General features: G+C 38.0%; 1 protein-coding gene across 2 annotated transcripts in view; it reads left to right on the top strand.

Annotated features, from left to right (window-relative positions):
• Positions 1–14631, top strand: part of LOC136864808 (phosphatase and actin regulator 2) — a 1136936-nt gene that overhangs the window by 36435 nt on the left and 1085870 nt on the right. Inside the window, exon 2 of one of the 2 annotated variants that reach the window (XR_010859374.2) lies at positions 4114–4217. The exons of the other annotated variant lie outside the window; for it this stretch is intronic. The gene's annotated coding sequence lies outside the window, so the exon portion shown is untranslated. The remainder of the gene's footprint in view (positions 1–4113; positions 4218–14631) is intronic. 2 annotated transcript variants of the gene reach the window in all.

Raw genomic sequence — 14631 nt, 5'->3', positions numbered from 1 at the left:
CACCATGGTATGAGGGAACCCATGGTTTCCGTTTGTCTATGATTAGTACCCACTATATGAGGAACACCACGGGATAGAACGAGTCCCTGTGGGTAGTACCCTTATGTGATAACACCATATGTTTGCGTTGCCTGTAAATGGCGCCGCAATGTGCGAAACAGCGTAGGTCTGTAATACATGTGCGAATTTCATTACCTGTGAGTAGTACCATAATGTGTGGAATACCACGAGTCTACGCTACTCTTGATTAGTACCACAATATGACAGATACCAGGGTTCTACTTTTCTAGTGATAAGTACCATTGTGAGGGGACACTGACTTGGATATTGGACCCCTTTTGACTACAAGTATCATCGATTCAGTATTGTGCTATAGGAGCAGTCCCTTGGTCACTACTACTATTGTTCTACGCCAACTTCTGTGCATGTGAGGCACTGTGGGTCGGTTCCACTGATCGTTTTAATTCATATCCATCCATTCATTCTTCGTCCTCACATTTTGAATTGTGGTCAGTGGATGTTTTTGGGCTTTTAATTTGTCATTTCATTTCGTCTCATTTCGTACCATTAGGGGCCGATGACCTAGATGTTAGGCCCCTTTAAACAACAAGCATCATCATCTTTTCACCCCCGTCAAGAGTGCCTTTTCCAAAAACAAAAAAAATAAGTGTTCCTGTTTTTATTAAAGGACTTTCCAAACACCAAGTTTCATGTCTGCAACATCTTCAGTTTATTTTTACATATACTGTAGATATACCACTACTCATTTTAAAAATTCACATTTTTCAATCCTTTTCAGCCCCTCAAGTGGATTTTCCGTAAAAAAAAAGTACGTGTTTCTTTTTTTATAGGAGATTCTAAATACCAACTTTCGCATCTGTAACGTTTAATTTTTGAGGTATAAATATCCTCATAAAAAGAATTCACCTCCTTTTTCACCCCACCCTGTTGATTCCCCCTCCCTCACCCAAATGCATGTTTCTTTATTTTTAAAAGATACCAAATACCAGTTTTCACATCTGTAACCTTCAGTTTTTTATATATAAGTATCCACATAAAAAGAATTCCATTTTTTAACTTCCTTTAAGTGAATTTTCCGAAAACAAAAAATGTGTTTATTTATAAAGGAGCTTCCACATATCAATTATCACGACTGTAACATCTTCAGTTTGTGAGATATATGTGTCCTCAAAAGGGACTCAACTCCTTTTCACCCCCTTCCCTCCACAAGTTGATTTTCCCCAAAAAATGCCTGTTTATTTTTAAAGGAGATTTCAGACACCATTTTCACATCCGTAACACTTTAGTTTTTATTAAATATACTGTAAGTGTCCTCATACAAAAAATTAAATTAATTTTTAAATTCTTTCACCTGCCTTAATTGGATTTTCCAAAATCAAAGGAATACGTGTTTCTTCACTTTTAAAGGACATTCCAAATACCAATTTTCAGGTCTGCAACAACGTTAGTTTTTATTAGATATAAGTATACTCATAAATAATTCAACTAATTGTTCAATTCTTTGAGCCCCCCTTAAGTGGATTTTCCAAAAACAAATGTTCTATGTTTCTTTACTCTTACAGGAGATTCCAAATACCAATTTTTACGTCTGTAACATGTTACGTTTCTGGGACATACTGTAGATATATTATTTCTAAAAATTCACCCCTTTTGTCACTCTTGTTCATCCGCCATTGACTGAATTTTCCAAAACCAAAAAATACGCATTTCTTTATTTTTAAAGGAGATTCCAAATACCAATTTTTACGCCTGTAAACTTTGAAGTGTTTTGAGATATATGCTCATTTAAACAATTCATCCCCCCTCCCCTTTCACCTCCTTAGCGGCGGAATATCCAGAAATTCTCCCTTAGTGAGCACCTACACAGTGATATAAATGTATCCCCAAAATTTAATTTCTTTATGTCCAGTAGTTTTGGCTGGGCGATGATGAATCGGTCAGTCAGGACATGTTATTTTTTATATACAGACTAGCAGTTACCTGCAGCTTCGCTCGCGTCGATTACGTAATTTGATAAAAGTATCGTTCCTCGGCACTATTCTAAGACATTATCTGAAAATCCCTGAAGTATAAAAACTCACCGAAAAATAGTGTTTCATTTACCCAGACTCTCTTTGTAAATCACGTTTGGGAGATACAAGTATTCTCATAAAAAAATAATTCAACTCACTTTTCAACTTATTTTCACCCCTGTTAAGTGCCTTTTATGAAAACCTAAACTTACCTGTTCCTGTATATTTAAAGGACTTTCCAAATGCCAAGTTTCTTGTCTCCCACATGTTAAGTTTGTGACGTATACTGTAGATATAAAGGTACTAATTTTAAAAATTCACCCGCTTATTCAATTCATTTCAGCCCCTTAAATGAATTTTCCGAAAGCAAAAAAATATGTGTTTCATTATTTTTAAATTTAGATTCCGAATACCAGTTTTCATGTCTGTATGTCTATAACACCTTCAGTTTTTGAGGTATAAGGATTCTCATAAAAAGAATTCAAATTCTTCTTCACTTCTTTCTACCCCTCTCCCCCTGAAATGAACTTTCCGAAAACAAAAAGTTCATGTTTCTTTATTTTTAAAGGAAATTACAAATACTATCTATCACGTCTGTGACAGCTTCAGTTTTTAAGATATAAGTAACCTCATAAAAGTAATTAAACTCCTCCTTTACTAATTTTCAAATCCTCTTAAGTCATTTTCAAAAAAGAAAGTGTTCCTTTTTTAAAATGAGATTCCAGATACCAGTTTTCACGTCTGTAACATTGTTAGTTTTCAAGATATAAGTATCCTCATACAAAGAAATCCACAAAAAATAGGTATTTCTTTAATTTGAAAGAAGATTCCAAATACAGATTTTTCATGTCTGTAAAATCTTTAGTTTTTGAGATGTAAGCAACCTCTCAACAAAGAATTAAACTCATTTTTCAATTCCTTTGCCCCCTTTAAGTGGATTTTCTGAGAAAAAGAAGTATTTCTTTATTTTTAAAGAAGCCTCCAAATACCAATTTTCAATCTGTAACATCTTCAGTTTTTGAGATATCACTATCCTAATAAAAAAAATGCAATCCCCTGTTGAGTTCTTTTTTACCCCACCCCCCGCATTATGTGGTTTTTTCAAAAACAAAAAATACACGTTTCTTTATTTTTAAAAGATTAAAAACTCCAATTTTCACATCTTTAACATGTTATGTTTTTGAGATGTTCTGTAGATATGCCCATTTTAAAAATTCACGCCCTTTTTCAGTTTCCCTTAAGTGGATTTTCCGAAAACAAATTATCTGTGTTTCTTTACTTTTACAGGAGATTCCAAGTACCAGTTTTCAAGTCTATAACATGTTAATTGTCTGAGATATATTGTAGGCCTAGATATATACTGTATTTGTTAAATTCCACCTCGCTTGTCACTCCTGTTCACCCCCTATTCATTGGGTTTAAAAAAAAAAAAAAATGTGTTTCTTTATTTTTAAAGGAGACTCCAAACACCACTTTTCCTGTCTGTAACATCTTCAGGTATTCAACCACTTTTCCCCCTTTTTTCATCCCCGCTGATGGGATTTTGCGAAAACAAGAAAAACATGTGTTTCTTTATTTTTAAACGTTTAAGTTTTTGAGATATAGATATCCTCATTTTAAAATGTCACACACCCACCCACCGCTTTTCACCCCCTTAGCGACAGAATACCCGAAAATCCTTCTTTAGTGAGCACCTACACCCTAATATTAATGTATCCTCAAAATTTCATTTCTTTATGTCCAGTAGTTTTGGCTCAGCGATGATGAATCAGTCAGTCAGGGCATGTTTTTTTTTAATATATAGATTAGAGTTTGCGATGTTAAATTGCTTTATAATGTCTTTTTAGGACTGATAGTGAGAGGCTGATCTGTGGAAGTCAAACTCTTTTTTGCATGTTAGCAGATATCTTTTAGTTCTGGTTGCTATACCATCCTGTGATAGACCATGATGGCGTGGCTACAAGACTATGGTTGGAGGTTAATACAAAATCATATACTTCGGGTTAAATGTGAACCTCTGTTTAGAAGTCAAGATTTCCACCATGGTAGTTAATTTCCATAACCTTCTTCCTAATTCTAGGAGGGAGCAGGTGCAAGGTGGCCTTGGCTTGAATCCCAGCAACTTCTGAGAGTTTCTTCTTACGAAAAGTCACATCCCTCATGGTTTGGATTCCACCTAAAACTGTAAGTCCTGCTATCTGTCAGAACCATGTGATCTAAAGCTCTCTTAGCAACTGACTTCAATGGCCACCTAGACTGTGTTCTAAATGTAAGAAAAATGCCATTGCTTTGCAGTTCAACACTGCCAATTGTTTCATTTGGGTAGTTAGGTATCATTTCTAAATTGGCACAGCTTTTTGTATAACAATTTCTGTGCTTTAGCAGTTGCTTTAAAGGGGCTTTACTGATCATGATGATATGTGAAATGGATTTAAAGAGAGAGAAATATATGTGCCTGCTGTGAGTGTTTCAGACCTATCATTTTCTATATTTCTGTTTTGTTATATATTTTTAGTTTGAAAGATATTGTCATTTCTGTGGAATCAAAACTATGAGGAAATGATTTTTCTTAATTTAGAGCTCTATACTTTCCTGATCTAGGATACTGATATTCTGCTGCTACCATTATAGCCCTGCATTGACACACTTATCAAGTATACAGGACTGGTTCCCTTCAAAGTAGTTCTCAATAAAATAGATACAATGCTTCCAAAGTTTTGAGAAAACTTACAGAATTACAGCCTTCTGTATAATTGCCATGTCTTTATACCACCTTCCATTCAGAATTCTTATGAGCCTGGAAACATTACACAGGACAAGACTGAAAGGTGATGGTACTGGGACATAGCTGCTATCCAGAAGGCTGCGACAGGTGAGCTGAAGAACATTGTCAAGAGAATAAGGACACATGAGTTATTAGTACAAAATGAAAATGAAAACCTACAACCTGTTTTCCAGTTATTGTCTGGGTCAGGGATGTAATGAAATGAATCATGTATAGGCTAGTAGTACAATGGGGTCACCGCTCCCAAAGTGATTTATTAATGACTGATAGATGTTATGAAATGAGAATGGAGAGTGTTGCTGGAATGAAAGATGACAGGGAAAACTGGAGTACCCGGAGAAAAACCTGTCCCACCTTCGCTTTGTCCAGCACAAATCTCACATGGAGGGACCGGAATTTAAACTACGGTATCCAGCGGTGAGAGGCCGACGTGCTGCCATCTGAGCCACGGAGGCTTCATTAGTATAAAATGTATGTTAGAACTTACTTAAAGAAGCAGAGAAATATCTTCCTGCAGTTTCACTATATGGGCTGGAAAGCATGAAGGTAAATTGTGTTGTAGTATATACCAATATTTTCTGATATGCAAGTATGAATGTACAGAGGATTTGTAGAAATTTTTGAAAGGAATAGAGACGGTCTTGGAGAAGTACAAAAAAACAAAACTCCTATGGCACCACAAACCTGAGGGCTTGTAGATTACAAGGTACCGGGCGAGTTGGCCGTGCGGTCAAGATAACACAGCTGTGAGCTTGCATCCGGGAGATAGTGGGTTCGAATCCCACTGTCGCCAGACCTGAAGATGGTTTTCCGTGGTTTCCCATTTTCGCACCAGGCAAATGCTGAGGCTGTACCTTAACTAAGGCCACGGCCGCTTCCTTCCAACTCCTAGGCCTTTCCTATCCCGTCATCGCCATAAGACCTATCTGGGTCAGTGCAACGAAAAGCAACTTGCAACAAAAAGAAATAATTATGAGGTGATGCGCAGTCACTGCCGTGTCTCACCGTCAGATGGCTCCATGGTGGTTGTAATAAATCAATCTAAAACAAAAGTAATGGAATGCAGTCAGAAGTAGTCATGTGATCCAGATTAAGATAAGTCCTAGAGGAAGTAGATGAATAGCTCTGACAGAAACAAAGAGGCCATAAAAGAAAGAAGTTTGTGCACCACAGACATATACATGGATATTAGAAAGATTTTTATGATAAGCAATACCTTGTATGGATGTGAAACCTGGACAGTAACTGGTGTAGAAAGAAAAACAATAAAAGCCTTTCAAATATAATGTTATTAAAGAATGTTTGAAAGTGAACTTGTTTGACAGGATCACAGATGAAGATATATCAAGTCAAAATGGTGAGGGGAGAGAAAGTCAGCAATGTTTGTCCCAGAAAACAAAAAAGATTGATACGAGGCTTCTTGAGACATTGAGGACTTGTTTGATTGATTTTTGAGGGAATTCGATGGGGGAAGGCAAGGCATGAATGTGACGAACGGTTAAATGTAGATGTAGGATGGTGAATATTTTGTGTACATGTCGGATGCGTTAGTTACACGGAGATAGGGTCACTTAGAGTGCTAGTCTATGGACTGAAGATCCAAGCATTAATACTTGATGAATAACGTATTAAAATTCCTCTGCAACTATTGCGTGTGCTGACCTTTTCTTTGTCATTGTAACTGTAATAGCTTTTGTCATTAGACAAGAGATGAAATAAAAAGGAAGCCTTTCACACTGGTGGCATCCACTGACATCCAACTGATAATGGAATTCCAAGTTTACCTTCTTTTATTTGACATTAAGTCTAAGCACTATCGGTTTCTGCGTAACACCTCCACATTGTTCATATAGTGGGAAGTGGTAATCCCAAGAAATTCTTGGTCTGGGGCAAAATCTCTTTGCCTTTTTCTCCCCTGGTTGCCTCGCTGTGGATGTATTTTTCAATCCCTCTACTGTCATTCTTCAATGGTTATAATTATTTAATTTTTTCCATTTTCCTTACATACATACATACATACATCATCATTATAGACCGTTATGCCTTTCAGCGTTCAGTCTGCAAGCTTCTGTGAATTTACTAAACATTGCCACAATCCTCTATTTGCAACTAATGCTGTGGCCTCATTTAGTTCTATACCTCTTATATTTAAATCATTAGAAACTGAGCCTAACCATCTTCATTTTGGTTTCCCTCTACTTCTCTTCTCACTGGGCGAGTTGGCCGTGCAGTTATGGGTGGGCGGCTGTAAGCTTGCATCCGGGAGATAGTGGGTTCGAATCCCACTGTCGGCAGCTCTGAAAATGGTTTTCCGTGGTTTCCCATTTTAACACCAGGCAAATGCTGGGGCTGTACCTCAATTAAGGCCACGACCGCTTCCTTTCAACTCCTTGGCCATTCCTGTCGCATCGTCGCCATAAGACCTATCTGCGTCAGTGCAACGTAAAGCCACTAGCAAATAAAACTTCTCTTACCCTCCATAACAGAGTCAATTATTCTCATAGGTAACTTATCTTCTTCCATTCGCCTTTTCCTTCGTTACTCTTAATTTGCTATTGACTTTAGTGTTGTCTTATGGCTATTGCTCATGGTAAAATGTTTCGTAAAATTTGTTGTACAAATAATTTTATAAAAATTTGGTGAAAACAAGTTGTGTTGCTCACGGTAAAATTATTTTATAAAATCCGTGGAAGCATCAGGATGGCCATCTATGAATCACTTCTGAACTAAGATGTGTATGTGCTGCCATCTATCGATAAACTTTTAAACCAAGAACAACTTACAGTGTGTTTGAGAGTATGGCTCCAACAAACAAAGCAAAACTTGCTGCTTTAGCTACAGTTTTATGTTGGAGAGTGGTAAAAAGGAAGAAAAAAAATGTCAGGAAATGCTGGACTCGGGATTGGATGAAACGAAGAGGAGGAGGTAGAGGATTGCTGTCCTTGGTCGAAAATTAGTTGAGGTTAAAAGACCAGCATTCATATAGGAATTCGGCGATTGGGTTTTCTGCCTCTCTTCTTACATTTCTGTTGTGGCAAAGTGGCGTTTTAACCTCGCACAAACATGGATATTTCTGGTATTCGTCCAGTGAAACACTAACAGCTTCCTTAGTCCACCCGGATCCTGCCATTTTAGAAAGAAGTGGTTGTTTACAATTGAGCTTCACAATCTTCTCACGACATCTTCTCATCGTGATGTCAGCTTCGCTGATTGGTTCGTTTCGTCAAATTAATTTTATGGAATAGAACATGTCCTCTTTTATGAAAAGTTTTGTCAAAGGTTTTATAAAACTTGAATTTGACCGTGAGCAACAGAAATTTTATAAAATTAAATTATTGTACAATAAATTTGACAGAAAATTTTACCGTGAGCAACAGGCATTAGAGTCCATTTTATTAATACTGGTGCAATACTTTATGTTAATGTAATCAATTTAGTTGGAACCATGAGTTAAATTGCTGCAAAATATGGGAAGTCTGCCTTCGCAGTTACTTAGCCACGTCTCGCAGAGCCTGAAAATTCCTTGGTTTTTACTCTGTAAGTTCAACAGAAGTATATGTCTAGTATGGTTATCTTCAGTTTGATGTGTATAATGTCTATAATCTGGCCTTGTAACAAAAGTTGCTTTTAAAAAAAAATCATATTATTCATTTACTGACACGAAAACTGAGTGTAAGAAAGAGTCATTGACAAGCTTTTGCTATCTTGTTGTAATAAAGTATTTATTATTGTATTCACATCCTGCCTATAAACTTAGTGTAATTCTATTATGTTTGGAAAGAGGCATACAGTGCTTATGAAAGTTTGTAGCAAATATTGTTCTAAAAGTATCGTAGAAACATTTTTATTGGTATAAACGTAAATAAATTACTAGGCAAGAAATTTCTATGATAGTGTGCTGCTTCTTTTTTCCCCCCTTTTTACAATTGGCTTTACGTTGCACCGACACAAATACAGTAGGTCTTATGGCGACAATGGGACAGGAAAGGGCTTGGAGCGGAAAGGAGGCAGCCATGGCCTTAATTAAGGTACATCCCCAGCATTTGCTGATTACTTTTCATGGAGTAAGTTGAGGTATGGGAGGGGGAGAATAAAGAGGTGGAGACTGAGCCATAGGATACTGTCGAAAAGACGAAGTTTTTATATCTTCGGTTAATAGGTCAGGTGTAATGATAGTAGATGGAGGGTGCATGGAGGAAGACATAGAACTAGAAAAGGAAATTAAGTCACCAACAGGGGGTTTAGGCAAAGACAAATCATGATACGATGGGGGTGGTAATGAGGTAGAATCTTCCCTGACGGAAAATTATCGGAAAAACATGCCATTTTCAAAAACAAAGAAGTAAAAAAATATGTATTCAAGAGGAAATATCGATTGAATATGTTGGAGAAAGAATCAAATATGAGTAAGAAGGGAATACTCTGCTACCCTTTGTTACTCTTCTTGATAATAAGGGGGGAGGAGGGATACATTGAGTGTATCCAGGTTAGATGTGTTAAACAGTACAAACTTGGTGAATAGTCGGTGATGACTAATAATATGGGTAATGGTGTACGAATGCTACACGCAGTATAAATCTGTCTGTGCGCAGAACCAAAAAAATAAAACACTGGGCCAAAAGGCGCGTGCAATAGATACCACCACCCAAGGCGTTACGTGGCAAACATAAAGTATTGTCAAGCTCCAGTGCCAGACCATACAAGGAAAAAGAGCGGAGCATAAATCAGAAATCAAAACCTCAACATATCAGCAGAATTAGCGCAGGGTTTGTTGGGCTATTTTACAGAAGGTATGATGTGGTGAGCACATAACAAGCGGGAAAAGAGGGGAAGTAGGGATAGCTAAGGTAGCTCAAACAACAAAGTTCAAATTACAAAATGTATTGATAACACCAACAGAAGAAAGTATTTTACAGTCAGAGATTTCCACAAATACCAAGACTAAATTATTGTGACAGCTTTACTTTCAACCACAAAATAGAATTCGAAAAGTTTTATGGAGCTCATTAAAGGAAAAAACGTTTGATTAAGATCATGACTAGAGTTTTACAATATTGCTTTGGCAATACAAAGAAGAATTTTAAAAACGAAAATGATCATTAGACCATGACTAGACATAGGCACAATTACGTAAACACAAATAAGATGTCCCTTATAAGGAAATGCTTATGTGATCGTGACTAGACTCCTTTGAATATAGAATATATTTATCGACCATTAAGTAGGGATCAAGATAGTTATTTTTACACCTTAGAAGAATAAGTACAATAGTTACACTCCAACATTCATAGTTAATAAAACGTGAAGGCCACTATTACAAATTCAGAATCACAAAAATTATGAAAAAGAAGAAAGATTATAGGAACAGGAAAGGAAAAGACAGGGAATAAGAAAAGCAATGTTAACAGTGACAAGAAAGGAAAGAAAGATAGGAATGGCATGGGTGAGAGATGGTAAAAATCAGGCTGCCATAATTCAAAGATATTCTAACACACGTACACAGGCCGTTTATAAAAGTTCCATACCAGTCAGTCTTTCACTTGATTTAATGTTGAAACGTTGGCCCGAGCTATGAGTCCTTTGTGCAAGATTTTACAACTGAGTCTTGATGATTTTGAAGTTCATCAAATAAATAGTAGGAAGTGCCCTGAATGGGCCAAAGTTCGAAATATATATTAAGGCCTGAGGGGCAAAGTTAGAGAAGAATGGTCCAAAGTGTCTAGAATAATATAACAAAACTCTGCTCACCCAACTGAGTGGTGATAACACAAAGTCACGTAGAAGATGGAAAAATTTTAAAATCGCAACGGACCAGCCGTGCGTAACAGTTTCTGCTCCCACCGCTCGAGTAACCACAGAATGCCTGACTGCCTGAAACAGGGCAGCGACGACTTATATGGCGCAAGAGAAACAGAGGCAAGAACATGGTGACGTAGTAGAATGCAGGCCGGGAGGTATAGTCAACAAACAGTTGCAAGTGGGCCGAGTGAGCAGACGGAGCAAGATGTGTTGAGTTGCAGTATAGACAGCAGCAAGCCAGCGAAGTAGGCAGAAGGTAAGATCGAACATCAACATAGTGGAATGATTAGGGAGCTCGTAACAAGGTATAGCCTGCATTGGTTAATTAAATTTAATAGGGAAAAAATCTGAAAAATTTCTTAACACGTTTGTTCCCGCTGTTCCAAAAATTATGCATTTCTTAAAAACTGGTGTGTAGGTATGCTGCATAATTTTGAGGATATCATTTGAGTTGGCTTGTGCAATAATCAGGTGTTTCTCAGCTATTTGTTTACAGATGTATGCATTCAAATATGGTTTTATCGACAGTTTGTTTGTTTCATGAACATGAAATATCTTCTCATTAATGTAGTTATGGAAATACATAGACTTGAGTTGTAGGTAACAGAACATATTAAAAATAAATTGCTCCAAGTTAATTATAACCTTCCTGAGCTGTAACAATGTCACGTTCCATTTTTGGAACAGCGGGTATGAATGACCTGGGGTTTCTTATTGCTGACTTGTTCCATTGTTGGCACTAAGGCACAAATAGTATTGATGCTTATAGTTGTTCTTAAATTCTTTCCAATTTTATTGTCCAGAAATTTTGGTATTCACACTATTCCTTTCTGTTTCTCTCTAGACTCTACAGGAATATTCAAGTGAAATTGAAACTGAGGCTGTTATCAATGTTTTTATTGGGCCCCCAGAGAGTTACTTCAGACAAAGATAGTAGAGATGAAGCTGCACAGGGGCGACCAATTCCATGGCTATGCTTAGGCAACTGTACGGAGAATCGTAGACTATCTTCTAGATGTACATTTAGGTTCGGATGAGTGTGACAGTGATCAGTCTAAATCAGATGAAAATTCCGTCTATTCAGTTGACTTACTCAGGTCAGAAAGATCTGATAAAAATCAATGAAGTTTAAAAATTGTCCACTTATCTCAGAGTCACTTTCTTGCCACTTGTCTTCCCAAAGAAGAATTTCCGGACTGCCATAATGAAACTATTACAGCAGCATGTCTAGAAACAGGTTTAAACAGAGTATGAGATATGACATATGTATGATAACACTGATAATAATTTGGACACAAGTGATAGATTTGCCAAAGTGTGATTTCTTTGGAAGGTGATGAATGAGTGGTGTCTAAAATTCTGTTTCAGTCATGTAAATATCTGTTGATGAGGCCATAGTTCCTTATTTTGGAAAATATGGCACGAACAATGATAGGCAGACTAGATACACTAGATGAACTAGGTACAATAACCAACACATGGATGTAAATAAAACTTCAGCTGTTATTAAACCTGTTACCGTGTTTTTCGTGGTAGGTAGAGGTGAAAGAAGGTGCGGGTGTGAATGGGTTTCAAGCTACGAAATTATAGTGCAATGTAAAATTAATTTAAAGTTAACAAGGTTATATTTTCTTTTCGAAAACAAAGAAATAACAAGCATGGCAGGTACAAAGTAGCAATTCAAAAGGGGTTAGTTACAATATTTACAGAATTTGGGCTTCGCGCCCTGACTTCACAATGCTTGGGCAATCAGCTCAGTTTTACCTCAAACACAAGTTTTAACAGAGGGGGAGAAAACCCCATTCATACCTAGGAGCCCTTGCTCCAAATTACACTGAAAAACCTCCATGAGGCATACAACCCAGAATTTTCAAAAGAGCCACTCGCTCTCAAAATTTAAGCCTCTCCCAGGCCCCACCAAACTCCACCTTCAAGTTGTCCTCAACGGACATAAACACAGGGGTAAAATACCCAATCTACTGAGGTCTATTAAAAGAAAAGCAGGTTAATTAAATGACCTCTAAAATAACAATTTGAGAGGAGGCGAACTTGCACTCGTAATACACTTTGATTAAGACCTACTTGGCACTAGGCCGTTAATACAAGGGCTAATCCCATGCTAAAGCGGTGACTTAAGAAAAGAACAATTTGTTTTACATTAACGAAAAATAGGTTGAGAAAATAAGTTCACCTCAAGACAATGTGAGTGGGAGCTCGAGAGGGTTAGCACTCTCTATCCCAATATGTCGTTTTAAAAGAGAATATATGAAAGGAGTAGTTACCTTTTAGGAAAAGGTTACATGGCTGAACGCTTAGAACCCGCCCCGAAAGTTAAACTGCTGAGCTAGCAAAGAAAGAAGTTATTAATCGGCCATTACCTTGTGTTGAACGGCTGGAGAAGAAAGAGGCGCTTCCCGCCCCCTGCTATGTACTTAACACACTGAAAGATGGAACAGAAGTGGCCTAGAGACCCAAAAATCAGCAGTTTAAATACTCTCGCGGAAGTTTCTAGGCGTTAGGGGAAAGAAAACACCCTCCCACAAACTCTTTATTGGATAGGACCCCGCAACAGATTAAAGTTGGGGGAAGATACATCTGATTGGATAGAAATTAATTTAAGAAATTCGGGATTGGTTAGGTTCAACACAAGGGGAAGAAAGGGGTAAATATTGCCAACTTAAACAATGATAGAAAGAAATTTAACAAAGAACAAACTCTTGAAATTAAATTTTCTCCAAAAAAATAGTTCTTTGACTCCGCACTAGGTTGCACTATTGTAGATCTTCAGTAGTGTCCTCTAGAAGAGAAAGTTCACACTTCTTACTTCAAGCGAAACAAAAACACATCAAAAATGACACAGTTCAAAAACTCAAAATTTTCCACGTGGTGACATCTTCTGAGATGGTAGAAAATTAATACTGTCAATAAAGTTCAGACTTCCTCCAGCAGAGGAGTTTCAACAGGCGCACATTTTAAATTAGCGGAGTGGAGGTGTACCGCCCGGTACAGACCTCCCCCCCCCCCCCCCCCAAAAGTTCCTCCAGGGATGACACATGAAATCAGTTTGAAACAAGGTCCAAGTTATGCTGTGGGTATGAAGATTGATTGCCAAAAAATTTATAAGATTTTCTTAATTTGGGGTTGATTTGGTTTCAAAATTTGTTGTTGCAGATGAAGTAAAGTCTTTATATTTGTAGAAGTTGAATTTCTGAAGATAACTTTTTATACTTGAAAGTGAAGAAAAAAAAATTTCAAGGTCCACCAAATATTGCAGTTGAATTCCCAAGTGTAGTCATTACTTATGGTATCTGTTCATGTAGTAGATGGTGATGAAGTGGGATTGCCAGACCGGCCGTTGCGGCTTGCGTCCAAAGGAGGCCGCTCGGACCCCTCAAGTACCCTGAGATACCGCTCGCCCGCACTATGAGGGGAGCAGAGGTGTTGAAGCACGCCGCGCCCGCGGTGAACATATACAGGCTGCGGTTAAGTAGCAGGTCGTGCGCCGCACATCAGCCTTGGCCGGGAGGAGAGCTCCGGCTCGCCGTGCACACGTCGTCCTCGCTGGGGCCGAGGGGGCCCGTCCTCAGCTCCAGTTGCTGCACGGCGCCGCGCGGCTGCGGGGGCACTGAAACATTAAAGCTTGGCGGCAGAATTGTGTTGGACCATCATCTTTTTTGAGGGTACAGGCTTGTGGAGAGGTTGAGGGGCCAGCGGCGTGCAAATATCCATGGCATAAGTCAAGCCACTATGTGTATTGAAGCAGGAGACGGGAGCGTGGTAATGGCCGAGGTAAGGACAGGAAGGCAGTTTAACAATCGGGGAGGTTTACAAGAAATGCTTACATATAAAATAAAATAGAAGGAGCAGAATGCCTTAAGAGTGGAACTCAAAAAAAAAAATATAACCTTCATATTCCTATCAAATTATATGAAGCAAGTTGACACAAAATTTACACCGGTTTCACCTGGGACAGGTGAACCCTAAATATCCTCTCGGTGGCTGGATTGCTTAATA

Source organism: Anabrus simplex, chromosome 2, assembly GCF_040414725.1.
Source record: "Anabrus simplex isolate iqAnaSimp1 chromosome 2, ASM4041472v1, whole genome shotgun sequence".
Lineage (NCBI taxonomy): Eukaryota > Metazoa > Arthropoda > Insecta > Orthoptera > Tettigoniidae > Anabrus > Anabrus simplex.
Note: the sequence above shows the minus strand (reverse complement) of the source record. Positions and strands in the feature narration are given on the sequence as shown.